At 39.8% G+C, this 16,785-nt stretch overlaps 1 protein-coding gene and 1 long non-coding RNA gene across 2 annotated transcripts in view; one reads left to right on the forward strand and one right to left on the reverse strand.

Moving 5' to 3' along the window:
* The window catches only part of LOC131680302 (muscle M-line assembly protein unc-89-like), a 438,223-nt gene that overhangs the window by 20,917 nt on the left and 400,521 nt on the right, over window positions 1-16,785 (forward strand). The window lies entirely within an intron of this gene.
* On the reverse strand, window positions 4,722-5,610 carry LOC131683115 (uncharacterized). Its single transcript, XR_009304374.1, has 3 exons — window positions 5,572-5,610; window positions 5,422-5,510; window positions 4,722-5,348 (listed from the first exon to the last, which is right to left on the reverse strand). It is a non-coding gene; the product is annotated as an uncharacterized LOC131683115 (long non-coding RNA).

A 16,785-nucleotide genomic window follows, 5' to 3' on the forward strand; every position in this document is an offset into this window, starting at 1 on the left:
GGCGACTATCTGAAATGGTTTCGTAGTGAGGCGCTGTTTACCTGGTTCGGGGGTCTGCGAGCGATTCGCAGGTTTGTTTTGCTTACAGAGGGAGCATTTGCGGACGTGGTCCCGAACATCTTCCGCCATTTTCGGCCAAAAATACTTCTTCCTTATCTTAGCTAAGGTTTTATCGCACCCAAAATGTAGACTATCATCATGTTCCTCTACAAGGATTTTTTTCTCAGTGGTTCTGGAACACAAGTTTTCCATGAGAACCGGTAATCTAGAAGCTCATCCGAGACAGCAATCAGTTTCATCAATACTCCCTTTTCGACCTTAAAATCTTTATATTTTTCAGGCGATTTTGTGACCTTTTTCACCATATCAGCATACCACCCCTCCGTTACTTTGATCTCTTCTACGGAGCGTGAAAGGGCGTCTGCTACAAGATTATCAACCCCTTTTCGGTGAACTATAACCATGTCATGACGTTGTAGGTCCATACTCCATCGACATAAACGGGAGGACGTTCGCCAACTACTTCGCATGATGTAAGTCAAGGCAGAAGCATCCGTGAAAACCGTGAAGCGGGTGCCTTCTACATAGCACCGAAACTTTTCTATCGACTTGAGAACGGCTAGTCCTTCCTTTTCAGTTGCAAAATATTTTTGTTGGGTGGTGGTTAATTTTTGGGAGAAGTACGCAATTGGCTTCTCCACATCATCGTAAGATTGTGTGAGAATTCCCGCTATTGCAGCATCGCTCGCATCGCAATGAATAGCGATGGGGCGCGAAAAATCGGGGTTCGTTAGAATGGGTGCGCTAATTAACAGATTTTTTATTGTTATGAATGCTGTTTCAGCCTGATCGCTCCAATGCACGGATTTCGGCTTATTTCTCAAGAGATTTGTCAAGTGCTGTGTAACTTCGCTATAGTTGATGAGGAATCTTCTATAGTAGTTACACATCCCTAGAAATCTTCTGAGTGCTCGGAGAGATGTAGGTCGCTCGTAGTTAACAATGGCTGCCACCCGGTCTGGGTTCGGTTTAAGGCCTCCGTACCCCAGTATGTAACCCAAGTACGGAACTTCTGGTACACAAAATCGTGATTTTTTCAAATTGATCGACAAGTTTGCTAATCTTAAACGGTTCGCTACTTCCGTTAATAGATTCAGATGCTCGTCAAACGTATTGCTAATGATGATTATATCATCTAGATAGACAAATACGTTTGGTTCCAGTTCACCCGCACCTAGAACTCGGTCCATCAGTCTTGACAGTGTAGCGGGACTGTTGACCAAGCCAAAGGGCATACGGGTAAACTGAAACGAACCGCGTCCCAACACCGAAAAAGCGGTTAGTTTGCGCGATCTTGGGTGCAGTGGCACCTGTAGGAAGGCTTTTGATACATCAATAGTCGAAATGAACTCCGCAGCTCCTAATCGACTCAAAATTCTATCTGCATGTGGGAGGGGATACGAGTCCCTGACGGTGCGGTCATTTAATTTTCGGGCATCCAAGCATAGACGCACCGTACCATCTGGCTTGTCCACCGGGACAAGACGCAGGGCCCAGTCGCTGTACGAGCGCTCTATGATTTTAGCCTGAAGCATTTTGTCTAGTTCGGCATTAATCTGCTCTTGTCTTCTGGGTGACGTTGGAAATGGATTCATTCGAACCGCAGGAAGTTTCTTCGCTTCCTCCGTGAGCTCAATCCTGTGATTCAACCAGGTGGTAGTGTCTAAGATACCTTCCCCTGCCACTTTAAATTGCGTTTTAATTTTTTCTAGTTCTGCTTTTTGTTCTTCGGTAAGTCTAGAGTAACATACCTTGCTGATGTCCCCATCTTTTTCATCATAACTTTCAGAGTCTGCATTAATTTCCATATTCTCGACTCTGGCTTCAACTATCGTTGGCTGGATGTGAAAGGATTTCCAAAAGTTCATCCCCAAAAGAACTCTTCTTTTGAGCGATGGTGCGACAAGGGTTTCTATGATCTTAGTCTTGCCATTGAACGTAACTGGAAGGTATACCGTTCCCTTGACGTTTAACTCTTCTCCATTGGCAGTTCTTAGACTTACTTCGGAGGGAAAAAGTTGTAATTTGCATTTCTCGATCAGTTTCAGCGAACCGATTCCTAGAATACTCAAGTGGGCTCCGCTATCTAATAAACCCACCACAGGATTTCCAAAAATAGTTATTTCGACGAACGGTCTCTCATCGTTCTCCAGGTGTATGATGGTTTCGTTGATTTCGTAATTGGAAGAATGGATATAATCTGTCTGGCATACTTTTTCAAACCCCAGGTTTTGCAAAGCAGCAAGTTGTTCTACAGTTGAGAGGGACTTTACGAACGCTCGACTTGTCGGCCCTCGGGGACAGTTTTTTTCGCAAAAAGGGCAAGCATGCGTATCCACATTGTGGAATCCGCATCTTTGGCAGTATTTGTGCCTTGGTCTGTTACACTCACGTGCGTGGTGACCCTTAAGCCGGCAATTAAAGCAAATACCGTCCTTTGGCGGTTGGTAGTTTTCCAGAAGCACATTGAGACCTTGCTGTGAAACCTGACCCTGATCTCTCTCAGTTCTACGCGCGTTTTTATTTTCATCGTCAGACAAGTTCGCGCGGGATTTTGTATTATAAAAATTTCGCGATTTGAATTGCTCGTTTTCGAATTTTTGCCTGGATTTGGGTTTCGCCCCTGTATCCAGCTCGTTTACCATGACGCTTTTTCCCCGGGGGCTAGTTTCGTTTGCAGACGGTTGGTATTTATACCAAAAGGTCGCGTCTAACCGTCGTCCGAACTTTTTTAGATCCGCCAGATTATCGATTTCGGAAGATACCGCGTGACCCTTGTAATCCGCGCGCATATTTCGAAACACGATTTCAAATTTTTTTCGCTCAGTCATCGGTTTCGTAAGCGAATTGAAAATTTTTTGCAATTCCATGAAATAATCTTGGAATTTTTCGCGAGGGCCCTGTTTTCGCGATATCGCACGTATTTCACTAGTATGGTCGTGATCTGGACTCAAGAACTCCCGTTTGAGCTCTTTTTTTAGCTCATTCCAGGAGGTGAAATCGTCGTTTTCCACCCCTGTCATGAACCACGTTTTCGCCGACCCGCTAAATAAATGAATAGCCGACCGAAACAATTCCTTGTAGGACATGTTCTCCGACTTCGCGTAAAACTCGACTTCTTTTATAAATTTTATCAACGTTTGGCCGTTATCGGAGCCATCGTACTTGAGTTTCCAGTCCGAGACTGGTCTTCGTTTACCGGACCGACGATAATTTTCTCTGCCTCTCGATTCACGACGCGAACTATCCGATGACCACCCGGATTCCGTACCGGAAGACACGTTTGAACATAATCTGATATTACGCGATTGCTTTTTTACTTTTGGTGAGGGTTCCCTATCTTTTTCCTTGTTTTCATCTACTTTATTTATATTTTCAGGTTCACCGAATGACTCAACTTTACTCTGTGCGTTTTCAATTGAACTAAACTGAAGCATTTTCTGCGCCCACATTTGCATTTGTGGAGGTCCGAACATCCAAGGGTATGCCCCAGCTTGCATGAAGAATGGAAATAAATTATTTTGTAGGGGGATTGGATTGTTATTTTCTACCGATTGTAAGTTCCTTTTTAGGTGTCGACCTGGCGTTACGAAAACGTTTTCATCGACGTTACTAGATGAACCTGCCGATATATTCCCTGGATTTTGATTTTGATTCCCGATCGATAACTTAGATATTGTCTCACTAATTTGTTTCTCCATTTCTTGCTGACCCAGAGGCGAGAAAAAGGAAAAGTATTGATTATAAGTTTGACGAATGCACGAGATTAGCGCATCAACATCCGCGAGATCGTTCTCCTCTTCAGTGTTTTCCATTACACGTTTCACGCGCGCGAAATAATGGACGCGTTTTTAAGCTTTCCTTTGTCCCGTCGTATCGTTTACGGTTTCCGAGAAAATCTTTGATCTCCTTAGCTTTTTCATCTATTTTCGAAATTTCCGCGTCGACGTTTGTATTTAATCGATTGAAATCTAAATCTGCGCTACCACATTCCTTCTCTGATTTGATTTGTTCTCTTAGTCGTCTAGCTATTGCCGCGCGTGTTTCTGTTTCGATAAACTCAATTTCCCGAATCGCGAGCTCGTGTTCGATTTCTTCCCTCTCTAGGTGATGGACTAGGAGACTTTTGTATTGCATGTCGAATTCTACATCCATTTTAATACGAGTAGTAAATGTAATTCCTATCAAAAGAAAATGACTTCGTTTGGAGGACGAAGTGAAAACTAAATCAGGGTACTGATTTGTACCTCCCCGTGTGCGGTAAGGAAATTTAATTTGAAATTTTGTGGGTTTTTGTAGTTGGGCGCCAATTTGTAGCCCCTAGACTTGCTCAGGGTGGTGAAATAATGCTGGGGTGGATGAATTGGTAGCAGTCGCATATGCGCTAGAGGGAACTCATTCATTGAGCGGGGGGGATCAACCAACACACATGCAAGCACCGATGTTGCAAACCAACATAAGGCGGGCAAAGTGGAAATGCTCACTGCAGGTTGCTCACAAGCACTACACTGAAACAAAACTCTGGTGGAATAACAATGACGAGGGCTGATAACTCCTTTTTGAGTTCGCAAGCGAATATTAATGCTAGTGGTGGAACTTGCCAATAAGGGCCAATACTATTTGAACTAACTCACGGTGCACTTCGGTAACATTATGGATTTATTCTTAATTGCTAACATGAACTCTTAACCTACGTGACGTCACTACGTTCTACTTGCGGTTTGGGTTTTAAGTTATGCTGGTGTGCTAGGGTGATCTCGGGCTAGGTTTCCGGGACTGCTGTCGACTGCTTGTAGTAGTTGAAGTCGATACTGGATATTAGCGTGTCGTTACGGGAACCGATGTAGTTGTCGTTTCTCGGAGGCAATCACGTGGATGTGATGTGAAAGCTGCCTTGTCGTGACGGAATTGACCACGTGGTGTAGGGCCGAATTCTATCAGCAGGTGCGATATTGCTCTCGTAATAGCGTCTGAGAGCCGTGTACAATCTGTCCGCTGGTCCTTATCTGCGTTGAGTCTTCTTCGCCGTGATAGATGGCTTATTCAGATACGGTCTTCGATGATAATTTCTGTGAATAGAGCGACTTACGGACGTAGATCCGAAGCCCGAGATAAAAAGGTTCACTGGGAACCTACCCAGCAATATTAGAAAATCGGCCACATTCCTTATCGACCCTAACCTATACCAGCATTTTATAACGTTTCATATAAATTACCTTTTTATCGTGTGTACACTTTTTAATTAGCTTTTAACAAATTTCGTGCCTTTAGCTTTAGCCAATTTTACACTATTAGATATAAAATTTTAATATATATTAATTTTAATTACCGAAACTGTACATATTTTAGCACTTTAACTACCTCGTAAATTTTTACTTTTAACACCGTATGTATATGTCACCTCCTTTTATTCGTAACAATTTTATTCTTAGACTCAAAAATATTTTAAGCTGTAAATAGTAAGACAATTATTAACACTGTACACCACGTTTTTTTAACAAATAACCTAACCAGAAAAATTTAGAACCGTCGCGCACTTCTTACTTCGTTGGTATTCACGGACAGAAAGAAGGTTCAGTATTTTGGCTGAGCGTATTAAAGCGCGATCAGTGAGTCTGATTCGGAGAAATAACGAAATCACCCGAACTTTGACAATGATTGTGTTTCCGCTCAGCAGCCGTTATTTGGTCGCTTCACCCGTGGATTGCCCTCGGCGACCGATACCCTAACCCGCTGTAAACAAATACCACTCTTGCTGGAATGCGACTGTGAGTACCTTCGGTGGTATGGAGAGAGGATTTGCTAGTCAAAGTGAGGGTCGGACTTAGGGAGTGGGAGCTCACAAGCGAGTCTAAGGCTCATTTCATTGTGGCAGAGCCAACAAATTGGAATGGTAACCGACGGTTACAAAGTGAAGGGTGGCGTCCAGGGAGGACGCCACAGTAATTTAAGCCGCCAGAGCGCAAAACGCTCGAGAAGTCGTCCACGGACGGCGATAGTTAGGTACCCGTCCATAAAGTGAGGTTGTGCGTCGGCCATTATAACGAGTTCCGCTTTTATGAACCCACAACCCAATTAACTAAGTCACCCGGGTGCAAAGCGACAGCTTGTTGATACGCTGGAGCCGTGAGGTGACGTCACCGAATTTGGGAGAATTTGATGAGGAGCAAAGCACATGGTCAATGAGCACAAGTAGGGAGAGAAAATATGCACACAACCATAGAAGATAGGCCTAGAAGTTTAAAAAGCTAGAAAATACAAACATGAAATAGAACATAAAATCTGCCGTTTTGCACCGTAAATAAATGTCGTTTAGTGTAAATGTAGCGAATGTTTGTAGATTCATGTAGTACTCCCTTATGGTTTTAGTCTCGTTCTAGTATGGTTACGTCACTTCGTTCGGTATAGTTTTCGTTTTGTTTCGCTGTTTTCCGCTTGGCGGAATTTGATGAGTGGTGAAAGCTTTGTTTTCAGCATGTTTGTGCCACCTGGTGGTGAGTGGCTGCAGTTCCAGTGAGGATAATTTAGGTATGGGGAATTTCTTACCGCCGATTCTCTGAGGGTGATGAGGTTTTTTTTTAATGATTGCTGCTAGTTGATAATAGGGTCGTCTACCCGACATTTGGAGGCTAATTTTTGATAAGCCTGTCTGGTTCGATCCTGAATAATTTTTTTAGGTGAAAAAGTCTTCCTACGGAAAGTGGCGCATAAGCTGCACGCTTGCTAGTGATCGACCAGGGCTGGCCACAAATTGGCGCCCAACTGCAGGATTTTTTCGGAAGTCTTGAAGAATAATCAGGAGAATATTGTTGAAATTATGATTGTTTCGGTTATTTATTTCTTTTCTTATGTACATATTTAATCTAGGTTCATGTTGTAACTTATGTAGTATTTAGGGTAATGTAGCATATTTTGGAGACCGTTTATTTTTTGGAGGTATATCATCAGGCATATTATTTTGGAGGAATTTTTGAGGATACAGAAATATTTTTGGGGTTTATAAGGAATATTCGAGTGATGATGTCGTTTTGCGGGAGCATTAATTAGAGATAAGGTTGTATATGTTTTTCACCATTTTTTCTGTACATTTTCTATATTATTCATAAATTTTTACATGCAAATATAAACCGAAATGGCTTCTAAGTTTCCGAGAGCTGACCACTTAACCAATGAGGAAGTAGATTACGAGCTCATGATTCGTCGTAAGGTTGGGGAAACTAAAACTGATTCGGAAGCCAAATATCGACTACTACTAAACCTTTTTTACGATGATGTGAGGGAAAATCGGGATTATCCGTCGCGGTTTACTATTGAACAAGAGTTCGATCGCGTGTCAAGCATAATCGATGTTTTAAGAGGAAAGTTGGAGAAAAGTCCAGATGGAAGGTGCATTTCCCGTTTGAAACATTACGCGCTTAGGGTCGCCCGAAGCATCGCCGAGGATCCGGGATCCGAAGCCATGCGTAAAGAACTCGTGGGGGAAATTCGAAGTGTGTTGAACAAATTTAGTGGGAAGAAGGGTTTCGAAAATTCTCATTCAGAAATAGTTGTCAATAATCAGCAGATGGCATTGGAGTCAGGGAAAGATGATGGGAAAGGCGAAGGGCATCAAGACGACGGACAAGAACGCGAGGACAGGTCGTCTGATGAGCATTCGAAGCGATCCCTTGGAGCTATTCCAAAAACGGCAAGTGAGGAACAACTGAAGAGGGAAAACCAATTAAACGACGAAAACTGAATACTGAGAATGCAAGTGGCTGAGTTGAGGCGAGAATTGGCAGAATTTAGACTGGCAACCCAGATACAGATCCGACGAGGTTCGTCAACTCTTCCAATCGAGGATTGCAAGTTCCCGAGATGATGACTAGTGTAGAGTTCAACGGAGAAGCGCAACCTGCACCGTACATCCAAGTCAACCATCACGAACCCGGATACAGAAGGAGAGAAGAGGAACCACAGCGACGATGTAGTGGAATACCACAGACGTTACAAGATGAGTCTGATAGAGGACAAGCAAGTCGATGGGAATCAGCCGAACGACGGATAGAGACGACAAGCGAGCGTTCGTACTACGATGAACGAGGCGATCAGCGGCAGGAGCAGGGGTCTAGCAGAATGTATGGTAGGACACGTTATCTCTTGAGTCAAGACGGGACGAGAATAGCTGAACGGGAGGATCCAGCTGATAGGCGGTGGAACGACAGGCGGCATGTTTCTCAGTGGAGCAGTCGAGGTTATCCCACCGGTGGCCTGCATCGAAGGCAGAGTGAAGTAATCCAGCAGAGTAGCGAGGACGAAAATGGGTGTGACGCTGAGGAGTTTCGCCCAAGACGTCGTGTGAATCGACGAATTGGTGATCGTGAGATTCAGGACGCAGACCGGCGTATGGAGAAATGGCATCTAACTTTCAGTTGCGACCCCCGCCATCGATCGTTGGAAGATTTTCTCCACAAAATTCATAGGCTAGCGCGAATGGATCGGATCGCAGACGACATCCTGTTGCAGCGAGTGCATACAATATTGCGGGGAGATGCCTACGATTGGTACTTGTGCTACGCTGACGAGTTTCTAGATTGGCAGGACTTTGAGGAGAAAATCCGTACGGCAACCCGAACAAGGACCAGGGAAATCGGCAGAAAATTTACGAGAGGAAACATCTCAGGAACGAGCCGTTTTTGACGTTTAAGACGGAGATAGAGAGGTTGAACAAACTTCTATCATCGCCACTTGGTCAGGAAAGGGTTTTTGAAGTCATTTGGGACAACATGCGTCCACACTACCGTTCCAAACTGGCGTGCAGTACTGTACGAGATTTGCGCAAGCTCGAATACTATGCGTACCGTATCGATGCGAACGATCATGCACTCAGACAATTTCGAGAAGGGCCGACACGTAACGCGACAGGTATACACAATATTGAGGCTGAAGAATCGACCGGATCCTACTCTGAAGCAGAGGAGGTGAACGCTTTAGGGAAAAGGTTTAATAGTGATCGTCAGGCAAATGAGCAGTTCAAATCGTCAACACGAACTCAGCAACCAACCAGCGTGACACCGGTACTCGATCAGCAGCATAACCCCCTTTGCTGGAATTGCCGCAGGAGGGGACATGCCTGGCGAAACTGTAGACAGGAGAAGCAGTTATTCTGCTACATTTGTGGAACGCCCGGTAAAACAACAGTAACATGTGAGAATCATTCACGATTTGATCGCTTGAAAACAGTTAATCCATCGGGAAACTAAATCAGGGGTGCAGAAGAGGGAACGACGGTACTCCTTTGACTAAAAGTGTTCCTAGGAAAACAGAATTCAATGAGGTATGTGAGGTGCGTATTCGTGACGGAAGTTGCCCACATGTTGCAGTTAGTATATTCAAAACAAAATACGAAGCATTGCTGGACTCAGGCACAAGTATCAGTGAAACGAATATGACCGACGTGATGCAGAGAAACGGTCTGAGGATAGAGCGAAGTCCGCTTAAGATAATTACAGCAGATAGCACAGTGCGCCGATGCTTAGGGTATGTTCAACTACCGATTACATTCCGAGGAGTAACAAAGGTGGTACCCACACTTGTAGTGCCACAGATTTGTAGAAACCTGATACTGGGTTACAACTTTTGGCAATTGTTCGGAATTGAACCGATGATAGGCGGAACGAATGGTTACGAACAAGTTTGCAACACAAATAAGCAATCGGAAAGCATAGGCGTAACCGAAACAGTGTTCGCGTTGACAACAGAGAGAACGCGAATAGCGCAACGCGAAAACAGTGCTAACAGCAGGCTAGATCGTCTTATAGATTTCACTACTTGCAAGGTGAACAGCGGTCGTCGCGGACAGACGAAAGGTGCTCAATCGTCCTACTATAATCTTCACTCCAATGCCAATTGTCCAACTAACTCTGTGGGTGAGAAGGTTCTGAAGAAAAACATGGAACAATCGGACATAGACAAGGGATTTTCTGCAAAGCTGGGCCCCAAATATGTGCCAGCCGTAGGAAAAAGGGTAGTAGGAACTCACTGTTATGACCTTGAGGACTTGAAGGGGAAGAGACAGGGAATTTTCAACTGCAAGTTTTCCAAGAAACTTACCCACTCAAGTTCAGTTTTAACATCGATCACTGGTTGATCGGATATAAGTCAAGCTATGTACCTCTCAGTATTTACTGATTGATACAACGCACCATGATGCTTTTGCTGTGGTTGCAGGAAATACTGTACCGCAGTTTGTAAAGTTAGCACTGTCCTTCAGACAGTGCACCCGCACAACAACTTTCATTTACTGGGGGCATCCTTGTTGCTAAGCGGCCCTATTCTGCGCGGCGTGTGACGTGAGACGACTAATCTCACCTCACTTTACGTGACTTTTCTCATCCTATTCTGAGAGTCGACTCGGGGGTTGTGAGATTCCTCATTGCGGTTAAATGGGTGTCTCACGTCACCCGAAAAGACTCTTCAGAATTGGGTGAGAAAAGTCACTTAGAGTGAGGTGAGATTAGTCGTCTCATGTCACACGCCGTGCAGAATAGGGACGAAGATCTTCATTCTTTGCGAACGTGTTGGATTATGGTCATTTTAGATCTCCTTGAGTTGCAGCACTCTTGAATATAAAACATTTGTTACTGAACGAACAAGTTCCCCTCGATCTGAAGACAGAGCGAGTCCTTGATTTCATCAGGACGATGACCTATAAAACCAAGAACTCGGAGCCACCAGTGCGTTGATGAGGAGTACCGCGAAAATTCAGCGAGAAGCAACAAAGCGTGAGTTTAAGACGGGGGAATCTTAAACGTTGATCGTAAAATAAGACTCAGAAGTCCTACAGACGATGTTGAGCAAACCCGAGTTAATCGAGCTGTCAGTAACAAATTGCTTTAGCTGAATAGCGTTGCAATTTAAAGAAATCGGCAGTGTTTCTGGAAATTTAACCATGTTTGAAAAAAAACACAGTTTGTATTGCATCGGGATACACATACCTTGTTAACAACCTATACAAGGTTTGTGGGTGGAAGAAGAAATGAAATTGTGCCTTTGCACGATCACCCAATGTATACAATTTTTGTACATACTATTTTTCGGATATAAGTAATGTTAGTTTGTAGTTCACAATGTTTCCTTATACCTATGTTAGTACTTAAAATTATCGTATATTTCCTTATATTCATGTTATTTGTTAATTGTTATTTATTTCTTTGTTATTTATTTAAGTGTTTATTTATTTATCACAATAGATAGCAAAGTTTTGGTGATTTAGTTGGTTAATGTTTAATGTGGGAGTTTATGTTAAATGTGGGTTCATAATGGGGTCATCCTTTGGGGTTGATTGTCATCTTGGGTTCCGCTGTCCGATTGTTCCTAAAAAGAAAAAGGAAACATTAGAATTTGTTCACACATTCCTTTAACTGGAGGTCAACTTCCCTTCTCGGCATCCGTTATAGCTGTCTTCAAATAGGCCGTTTGAGGCAATTCCTGGTCAGCATGGCAGCAGTCCGTCCAGCGCCAGTCCAGCCAAATTGTTCCGGCCCCGTGCCGTGGTCCATATTCCCGTCTAGTCCAGCTGCATGCGACATCTCTCAATTCTAATTTACCAAAAGTTTGTCAGCCGGGCTGCAAACATTAAAGAGCACTTAAACTCACCCATAGTCCGCTTCAAATGTCCACAATTCGTCGTCCGATACTGTCCAGTACCGAGCCGGACTTTTTCCCAACCTTACATCCAAGGTTTGTTTTGGTTTTTGGAGGGTCCGATTCAGTCTGAAATACATGGAAAAAAACAAAACAAAATTAGTTAACTCACCTTCTAATTCACGATCCGTCTTTCGGAAACGTTTTTTCGGTACATTTTTTTAGCTTTTTTGAGTAATTATTTGATAATTTACCTGGATAATGTACAATTCCGTCACAGCACAACACATCACTTATGATATTTTTTCAGTTTGACGTTTCTCTTCGTTGCGGGTTGGTATAGTTCAGTGTATGCGTGAGTTTATGAGAGCTTTAATAGGGTTGAGTACTTTTTTCATTTTCGTGTCATTTCCGTTTGCCGAAAGTTTTTTTTCGACATAGGAAAGGTAACGTAAGATGGATTTATGGGATATGTGGTCATTTAGGGTATGTGTTCGTATTGTCGGAATACATCCGGCGTTAATACATAACCAAAATGATTGTTTTGGGAGATATTTTCGGGGGATATTTTTGGGTGATATTTTCGGGGGATTTTCGGGGGATATTTTCGGGGGATTTTCGGGGAATATTTTCGGGGGAATTATGTGCAGATTTCTCACTAGCTGAAACTAGCTGAACTATTTCGGCGTTCGAGTCACTGCAAAGGAAATTATGAAGTTCAGTTCTGCGTTTTGTCTAGTAGAAAGTGTTTATTCATGGAAGAGCTCTGAGGTGCTTTCAAAAGACAAAACTGTGCGGTAAATTGAGTGAAGGGATACATTTCTAACGTAAGGATTGGAGTAGTTCTGGGACTCAATAAGCCTGTTTCTTGTAGTATTCATGAAGTTATATTGGGAATTATGTTGCATTGAGAGTCGTAAGAAACTCAGTGTATGTTGTAGTGTTGGGTTTCGGCTTGATCTAAAATTTCAATATTTTGGTATCAATGCCAGTATTTTGGGATTTGTTGCAGTGTTTGAGTGTTATATATCTGAACTACCGGAGCGCAGCTGGGGAAATGTCAAATCCATCAGTATTTCTGTATTAAAGGCGAACCTAGGATTAGTTGTACATAAAATTTTGTAAATAGTAGTTTTAATTTTTTTCTATTCATAGTCATTTCGTAAAATTGTCCCTTACGAAAATTTGGTATTAATCCTAATACCAAATTTTCGTAAAACAAGCCTGGTGTTATTTTTTTTATTTAAAATTTTTGGTCTCGTTCAGGCGCAGCTTTCTGCTGCGTGTTGAGATCCTTTTTCTAGGGGGCGAAATATTGCCAGTGTTGTCCACTGCAATTTGAGGTTCGATCCGTTTGTCTTCTTTCGCGTTGTCGTTCATGTCCATGTACATTTTCGACTGTTATTGTTATGAAATGGAAGAGGTTGTATATACCGCACAAGGAAATAAAAATTCATTAAAATTCAGTACAGATTTAGACAATTTGTACATTCTAATTCGTGAAAATACATCAACCAAGAATGGCCATTGTTTTGCTGGCTGAAGAAACAAAAATAATTAGTCGCTATGAAACAACGATAGAGGATTATTTTATTTGCTTTTTTTATTTGGCCAATTTGACAGGTATATCCCGGAATCAAAACAATGTTGTTCCAACCACTGATGCCAGCGACAATCCTAATCTAGTGTTCTGTATTTACTGTAAGCACAAAGGCGTACCAACAGTTTTTAAACCGGACTCACTTTTAAACCGGCCTAAAATGTTTGGTAAGCTTTAATCAAACGATGCTGTCATTTATATGGCTGCGTTCTGATCTGCGTTACACTTCAATGTGAAAAAAACAACAAATTTAAGTTGAAGAAAATGAGTAAATTAGACAACATGGTAAATTGTTTTTCATTCCGAAATTTACTTGCAGTAAAATAGCTTTTCTTCGACAAATGTCTCGTTCCATAGTGTTTGAGAACAATTTTATCAACTTGCAGCCGATATGTTTCTGAACTCAGAACTTTAACGTGTTGGATAGTTGAAAGCTGGCCGATGATGCACAGCAGTAGATGCAGAACATTAGATAAAGATTGTCGCTGATGTTCCCACTGTTTTCGCCTCGGAACATGTTTGTTTTGCTTTCGGTATATATCTGTCATGTTATCGAAAGACTCTCTAGTAAAAGTCTTTGGTCCGCACTTTTGGTACACGCAGAAAAATATGGCCTGCTTGTAACCACAAACCGTTTAGTTGAACTTCGAAATAGTAAAATGCAGAGTTTGCCTTTCTTCAATTCAGTCCCGTTTATTCTGCTGTGATTTTTAAACATTCAAGATCGAAAACGTCCAATGCATAAAATTTACAGCAGAATAAATGAGAGGCAAACAGAAAAATTACGTGATATCTGCTATGAAACAAATTTCTATGTCTCATACTATTATAATTTCATTAGTTTTCACATGATATCTATGTGTGACAGGTAATTTTTATGTGCTACTACAAGTTGCAAAAAAATATGTGTGAAATCAATATATTCAATATAACCAATTTTCTCGGTGTACATTTTCGACTGTTATTGTTATCGAAATGGAAGAGTTTGTATATACCGCACAAGGAAATTAAAATTCATTAAAATTCTGCACAGATTTAGACAATTTGTGCATTCTAATTCGTGAAAATACATCAACCAAGAATTGCCATTGTTTTGCTGGCTGAAGAAACAAAAATGATTAGTCGCTATGAAACAATGATAGAGGATTATTTGTATATATATATATATATATATATATATATATATATATATATATATATATATATATATATATATATATATATATATATATATATATATATATATATATATATATATATATATATATATATATATATATATATATATATATATATATATATATATATATATATATATATATATATATATATATATATATATATATATATATATATATAGGGTGTTTGGCTCATGGTTAAGAACCTCTCGGGGGGTCATATTTGAAGAAAAAAATTGTTCTACACATACCGTCAAATCTCAACCGATACAGAGTTATTGAACTTTTTGTGTAAAAAACTTATTTGTCTTAAAATACCTCTAACTTTAAAAGTATACTTTGTATTTTAATTCTTTTAGTTCCATTCGAAAGGTGAGAAAATTTCCTATTCAATGGTGCTTTTTTTCTTGTTTGTTTATCTTTTAGTTAATTAGTTTTAATTACCTTTTAGCTGTAAAGTAGTTAAAAGTTAGTGTTTTTGAGGAGGTTTTTGCTAATTTTCTCGAAATAATGAAGTATGATTATAGCAATATCCATTATCCAAAAGTTGGGTTTTGAGACGTTTCATAATTTGTTCTTGGACGACATATTCCTATCTCTTCTCATTTCTTTGTAATTTCATTACTATACTTTTCCTGTTACCGACTTGCAAGTGCTTAAAAGGCTCTAATCTGAAAAATATGCTTTATATCGTTATTTACAAGATTTTATTGGAAAGCTGAGAAAATGTCCTATCAGTGTATGTACAAATATCTTTTAGTTAAGTGTACTAAATGATTTTTTACTAACGAAATAACTCAAAATACTCAAAATACAGAGTTTTTTTTTTAATTATTCTAATTATTAATCAACAAAATTTATCGTTTCTATTGTTCATTTGATGCCCCTTAATGTTTTCTATAACTTTTTATTTGACACTTTGTCAATATCTCTTTTCATTTTGCTGCTATTTAATAGTTAACACAGCATGACCTCGCCACAAATGTAGTGGGTTCGAAATCGTTATTTTTGCATGTGAAACGATGTGATAAAAACGATTTTGCGTCGAAATCAAAAGAGATAATTGAATGGAGTCAAAGAAAGAACTGTAGAACTTGCTGAGATGCATTATTTCCATAATAATAATGGTGATGTTTATTATTTACTATTTTAAGAAAATTAACGAAAATGCTAATAATAGCACTAACTTTAAACTAATTTACTTATAAAAGAATACTAAATTCACTTAACTGAACGGTATTAAATTTTCTCACCTTCCCAGTGGACCTAAAATATTTGAAATACAAAGTATACTTTTTGAGTTAGAGATATTTTAAGACAAATAAGTTTTTTACACATAAAGTTCAATAACTCTGTATCGGTTGAGATTTGATGGTATGTGTAGAACATTTTTTTCTCCAAATATGACAGTCTATCACCCCCGAGAGGTTCTTAACCATGAACCAAACACTCTGTATATATATACATATATATATATATATATATATATATATATATATATATATATATATATATATATATATATATATATATATATATATATATATATATATATATATATATATATATATATATATATATATATATATATATATATATATATATATATATATATATATATATATATATATGTATATATATATATATATATATATATATATATATATATATATATATATATATATATATATATATATATATATATATATATATATATATATATATATATATATATATATATATATATATATATATATATATATATATATATATATATATATATATATATATATATATATATATATATATACATATATATATATTGTAATATCAACGATGACCACTGTGAATTTTACAATAGATCGTACCCTGCTACCTGTGTAGGTGTGCAGCGTAATCAGAAAAATTTTATCCGGGCATTTATGGTACATGTGTGTGCGGACTGCCAGCACATTATTAGGACAGAGGTCGACACACGCAAAATGTAGCACCTACAAGCTGCTAAAAATGGTGAAGTCGCAGACTGACACAAACAACATCAAATCGCGGCTGACATAAAGAGACACAGTCTTAGCATCGAACAATTACCGACGTGAAACAGTCAATGCAAGTCGTCCATAAAATGAACGAAAGCATATGCAGTAAACTAGGTCAGCATTTTCATTCTTGTGACAATTTGTTACAAAATCCGATCGACACAATCAGCAAATCTACCATAACAATATCGGACAATATGAATCATAAAATTGACGAACGGCTATCACGCCTCGAGAAACTTCGCATAATGAGTGCCAGCAACAGTGACGAGGGAGAGTGACAAAA

This window comes from Topomyia yanbarensis, chromosome 2 (genome assembly GCF_030247195.1).
Source record: "Topomyia yanbarensis strain Yona2022 chromosome 2, ASM3024719v1, whole genome shotgun sequence".
NCBI classification, from domain to species: domain Eukaryota; kingdom Metazoa; phylum Arthropoda; class Insecta; order Diptera; family Culicidae; genus Topomyia; species Topomyia yanbarensis.